Raw genomic sequence first — 6,256 nt, 5'->3', positions numbered from 1 at the left:
CATTGGCCAAGTTCTGTGCCCCTGGAATGGTTCCAGAAGGACAGGTCTCCTAAGAGGTACACTTGTAGGTGCAATCAGGTAGTTGGAACTAATTCTTGACTCTGGACTCAATAGAGGAAACTGGCAGCCCTCACCGCTCCCAGAGTCAGGTCCTGTGGTTAGAAGCAGACACCCTAGCAACTGTGTCTGAAGCTTGTCATTTAAACCTCTCATTCGGGGGCTTTATAAGTATGATCCCAGCTGCTCACTTCCTCTCTCCATGGGAGATCATAAAGCTGAAGATGAGGCCATTTCTTTAGAACCACGCTGATTCATTACAGGGAAAGATGGTGGGGGTTGATTCTCAGTCCCAGATCTGCCCAGCCCCCCACTGTCCAGCCAAGCAGTGCTCACTGGGGAAGGGAGTGCATGAGGCAGTGCAACTCTGCAAAGCCAGAGAGGCGCATAGTGTGCAGTCACAGAGCCACCGCCACAGCCTGCACAGCTCAGACCTCCAGCGCTCTCTCTGCCATCCGCAGGCCGCCTCGGGCTATGGAAGCATTTGTTCACTGGCAGAGAAGATGCACTGTTGGCACTCTCTCACTTTTGCAAAGCAGAGATGTCTGTATGAGGGTGCTCACTGGGTGGAATGATCAGCCAGCAGCTGACCGAAAGAAGCCCCGGCAGGATGAAAGCATACAGGAGAGCAGAAAGGCTTCCGAGTTGCTTTGCGCTCTGCGGTTTGAGGAGCATCTGCTCAGCCACTAGCTCCTTTGATTCTCATCGACATGCAACACTGACGATGTATACATGAGGCCAACAAGTTCCAGAAGTTAGTCCCTACTTGGAAAAATAATCGAGATCAATACCAAGCTAAAGGAGAAGAAATGAAATGCATTTGTGGCTCCCCTCCCCCACCCTGAAGTCAGAGCCCGACTGCAGAAGTCTTTGACTTGACTGACAGCCCTCTTTGCCTTGGCCTTGAGTAATGCTGAGTGGACCTCAAACTCCTCTCCTAAAAGACCTGACTGAAACCCTCAGAAGGGCTGACACTCAGAGAAGCCAGGGCTGCTACTGTGTGTATGAGTGCATGTGCAAGTGTGCATGTGTGTGTGTTTCTGTATGTATGCATGTGCATGATGCATGTGTGTACATGTATGTATGTGTACGTGTGTGTGCATGTGTGTGTGTGTGTGTGTGTAACCTTTAACTTGCCATGATCCGTCCGTCTCTGTCTCTTACTTATTGAGATTACAGATGTGTGATATCAAGCCTGGAATAGGCAGTTTTTAGACAAAGTTCACAAGCATTAAGTCAATATGCCAGCACTATACACTCAGCAAATGGCAAGCAAGGTTTGGAGTCATCCTGTTTGATGCCAGAGCTGATTTTTCCCCCCAACCTATCCTCATTATTCTTCTCACCCTCATCATTGTTTGAGGGACTGGGCATTTAATGATGGAACAGCAGGGAAAACAAGAGCAAACAACCTTCAAGTGTAGAAGGGGCCTCTGGCCACACAGCCTGGTGAATAGGATTGCATAACACACTGTATTTTCTACAAGGTCAGGAGCCTAGAGTCAGGCCAAAGGCTAGGGATTTCTTTTTTCTCCCTCTTCATTCTTTCTTTTCTTTATTCATATTTTCTTTTCTTCATTATTCTCTTTCTCTCTCTCTTTATTTCTTCCTTTCTTTTTGAGACACGATTTCTCTGTATAGTCCTGGTTATCCTGGAACTCACTCTGTGGACTAGGCTGGCTTTGAACTCACGGAGATCCTCTTGTCTCTGCCTCCCAAGTGCTGGGATTAAAGGCATGTGCTACTTCCACCTAGTCTTTTCTTTTTTTTTTTTAAATGATGAGGTCTTACTATATAGCCCAGGCTAGCCTTGTCTCTAATCTGTGATACTCCTACCTCAGCCTCTGAGTGCTAACTGTGCCACTATGCCCAGTAAGGCTGAGGACAATGTATGTAAATAACACATATATATGTATATTGCACATGTGTGCATGTTCATGTACATGGAGGCCAGAGACCAACCTTGAATGTTGTTTCTCAGGCATCACCCAACTTATCTTTTGTTTTGGGACAGGGTCTCTCATTGGTTACACTGTCTGGTCAGCAATCTTCCTGTCTCTGCCTCCTCAGCCCTGAGATTACAGACCCATGCTACTGCAGTCAGCCTCTTTAGACGTATTCTGTGAATTGAATCAGGTCCTCATGGCCAGCACTTTACCAACTGAGTCATCTCTCCAAAACTAGGCTGTGGGTTAATGTGCTTTCTTTATGCCTATATCTCTGTTTTCCTTTATGTTTTGTATTTTCCGTTTGTGGGTTGCAGCCTCACTCTCCCAAGAGTGAAAGGATGAGTTGGGAGGAGCTGTGGGAACCCACCTGAGGACATGCCAACACTTACTGGACAGCTCACATGTATCACGCACTGGTCTGTATCTGGCTGCTTTAGGTCAACCAACTTATGGAATTCTGACCACCCCCGTGAGGCGGATCCTCTCATTATCCCTATTGTCAGATGGGAGAGCAGGAACATCACTTTTTTTTTTAAGATTTTTATTTATTTATAATGAATACAACATCCTGCCTCCATGTACGTCTGCACATCAGAAGAGGGCACCAGATATCTTTACAGATGGTTGTGAGCCACCATGTGGTTGCTGGGAATTGAACTCAGGACCTCTGAAAGAGCAGTCAGTGCTCTTAACCTCTGAGCCATCTCGCCAGCCCCAGGAACATTACTTATTCAGGGTTATATGGCATATGAAGGCAGAGTCCAGATTCAGCTTTGTGGCTTCAGTCTTCCACTCTCTACCACACTGACTGCATAAACATTATGTAACAGACTGACCATCATCTTCATGTGATGACACATTTCTCTAGTCACAGCACTCAGCAGGCAGAGGCCGGAGGATCTCTGTGAATCTGAGGCCAACCTAGACACATAGTGAATTCAGGACATCCAGGAGCTTCATAGATATATCCTGTTTCCAAAAACCCAAAATAATAAATAAATAAATAATCCCCCCAAACAAAACTATCAAGTAGTAACTCTTATAATAGAAAATTTGAAACATATGTAAATGTACTACAAAAAGCAGGGCAATGGGCTTACATAGCTGGCTTGTTGTTGTTACTAATGTTTTTTTCAAGATTTATTTATTTATTATATATACAATGTTTTGCCTGCATGTACATCTGCACACCAGAAGAGATCATCAGATTTCATTATAGATGGTTGTGAGCCATCATGTGGTTGCTGGGACTTGAACTCAGGCCCTCTGGAAGAGCAGTCTGTGCTCTCAACCTCTGAGTCATCTCTCGAGTCTGACTAATGTTTTGAGGCAGTGTCTCACTATGTAGTCCAGGCTAACCACAAATTCGAAATCCTCCTGTTTTAGTTTTCTGAGTGTTGGGACTATAGATGTGTGTAATCACATTCAGCCATATGTTTTCTAATTTTTATGAGACAAAGTCTTAAATGTAACCTGAGCTGACCTGAGACTTGTGACAACCTTCCCACTGCAGTCTGAGTGCTGAGATTGTAGGCATCAACCTCCATAACCACCTCCAAGTGACACTTAAGAGTTGACAATGCCAGAGCCAGGTGTGGTAGGGCCCACTTGCAATCCCAGTACTCAGGAGGACTATGCAGTACCCAAGAAACAAGGGGGACAGGGCAGGGGTAGGAGGAAAGACACAGAGAATTTGCAATACCATGAAGGACCTGTTTAAGAAGATGATAAAAGCCGGGCGTTGGTGGCGCACGCCTTTAATCCCAGCACTCGGGAGGCAGAGGCAGGCGGATCTCTGTGAGTTCGAGGCCAGCCTGGTCTACAAAGTGAGTTCCAGGACAGCCTCCAAAGTTACAGAGAAACCCTGTCTCGAAAAACCAAAAATAAAAAAAAATAAAAATAAAAAAGAAGATGATAAAACAGTTTATCAAACTGAGCTTATAAGTATGCAAATGACACCCCCCCCCAAAAAAACCTTCAAGGAATGAAAATAATATCCCATTAAGGGTTGTCTCTTAATGGGAGCATCTACAGTTCATCTAAAGATTCCTTTTTGCATTTTCTCCATTCTCTGCAATATGTCTGCACTACTTTAAAATTATCTTAAAGCTGAAACAAAAGATAAATATCCAGCGAGTGGATGGTTGCTACACCAGGTACCCTTGAAGGACTCATCCCTTCTCTCAATATCTTCACTCGCAGCAGGAACAATGATGGGGCTGGGAGGTGACCTCTACCTCTGTCCTGCCTCAGTGGGAGAATTATATTAATGAGGTCATATTTCTAAAGGATAATGCTCTCCTTACGGCCCTAGTGATCCTCATTGGGAAAAAATAAAGAAGACAAAAAAGAAAGCAGTGGGGAGGAAGCAGAGTAGGAAACATAATGGCAGGAGAAAGGGAGGAGGCAGATGAGCTGGTGGGGAGAGGTGGGGAGGAAGTGAGCCTCCAGAAGGGTCAGGGAGCCTGCAGAACAGAGAGTAAGGGAGTGATGAGGCAAGATGAAGAGAGGGGGAGGGGAGGGTCGGAGAGAGGGGAGAGAAGGGAGAGAGGGGAGAGAGGGAGAGAGGGAGAGAGACAGAGAGACAGAGAGGGAGAGAGGGAGAGAGACAGAGAGGGAGAGAGGGAGAGAGAGAGAGAGAGAGGGAGAGAGACAGAGAGAGAGAGAGAGAGAGAGAGAGAGAGAGAGAGAGAGAGAGAGAGAGAGAGAGAGAGAGAGAGAGAGAGAGAGAGAAGAGCAAACTGGTAAGAGATTTAATTTTTTTCATCTGCCACGGTTCTGGCTAAGCCTCAGTGCATTGCCCCAATATTACAGAAACCGTTTACCGTTCTTCTGCAGTTAAATGTTGCTTCCATTTAGGGAAAGCCTTTCCCAGGACTTGCAACTCCAGTCTTTTTCCCAGCAGCCTGGCCTCCCTTGCCAGCCTTCACTGTTCCAGCCAAGGCCCTTTCTGGACTGCAGCCACTGCAGTTTGCCAGGGACAACCAGACCTATGCTCACTGCAGTCCCACCAGCCCAAACTGGGAGCTTTGGTACCGATGGACATGAGTCAGGACAGCTGATGCCCAGCTGTCCCCGACCACAGTACACAAAGAAAGCTAAAAGCTCCCAGGCTTGAAACAAAAACACTGAAAAGATGTCACGGAATAATGTGGGATCTTCAAGACTCATTTTTTGTTTGTCTTTTTGAGACAGGGTTTCTCTGTGTAGCCCTGGCTGTCCTGGAACTCACTCTGTAGACCAGGCTGGCCTTGAACTCAGAGATCTGCCTGCCTCTGCCTCCTGAGCGCTGGGACTAAAGGTGTGCTCCGCTCTTGCCCACCTTTCATTTTTGAAGTCAACTGCAAAATGAAAAATGAGAATCAGAGACAAGAGACTTGGCCACGGCCAATATTCGGGTAAGTGCACCTGGCTTAGGAGGTCTCACTAAGCTCATGAGGAGGATCCCTTAGGAGTGTTTGTGTCTTCAGGGGCTTGTGTGGTGGTACTCACCCTGCTTCCATTCTTAGGGGGTGCACAGGCAGAGGTAACCCACAGATAAGCTCTGTTTTTAATGAAAGCATTTATTTACCTTTATGTGGGTGTATGAGGTGTTTGTGTATGCTCACACCGAGTTGTGTATGTAGTCACGTGTGTAGAGGTCAGAGGACAACTTTGGGGAGTTGGTCTGCCCTTTCCACTTCGAGTTTTGAGGATTGGACTGAAATCACTGGGTTTTCATGACAAGTGCTTTCACCAGCTGAGTCTTCTTGCGGGCCCTCTGTTTGAGAAACTGCAAAGCAACACCTCACCCAAGCATCCCTGACCTGACATTTGCTGGTTCTGGGGCTCAGACTATGTCTTGTCAAGAACACGGACAAGGGCCTTTCTTGCTCAGCCACATCCATTGTGGAAAATTACAGCCACAAGGACCCAAGAGCAATTTCAAAGTCTGCATTTTGCTGGATCTTTCAGCCAAGTGTCCCTGCGGCAACACAGCAAACATTTGGGGCGTACAGAGCGAGTGTGCCTAGGTTTCCCCTCCCAAGCTGCTTTTCACACAGGTCACCTGCACTGCTTTTACTCTTAAGGGGAAGGCTCTCAGCCCTTCTTCATGGGTAGTCACTGATTGGGCACACAGGGGACAGGGCAGGAGACACAAGTCAGGGCCCTGGTCACCAGAGGAAGGAGTGTTTTATCTGTGGGTCAAAGCACAGTGCACACACACACACACACAAGGTTGAGACAAATCCGGGTCTCCTCGCAGTGTC

The sequence above is a fragment of the Mesocricetus auratus genome, unplaced genomic scaffold, assembly GCF_017639785.1.
Source record: "Mesocricetus auratus isolate SY011 unplaced genomic scaffold, BCM_Maur_2.0 Super-Scaffold_15014, whole genome shotgun sequence".
Taxonomy (NCBI): Eukaryota; Metazoa; Chordata; class Mammalia; order Rodentia; family Cricetidae; genus Mesocricetus; species Mesocricetus auratus.
This window is presented reverse-complemented; position numbering follows the sequence as displayed.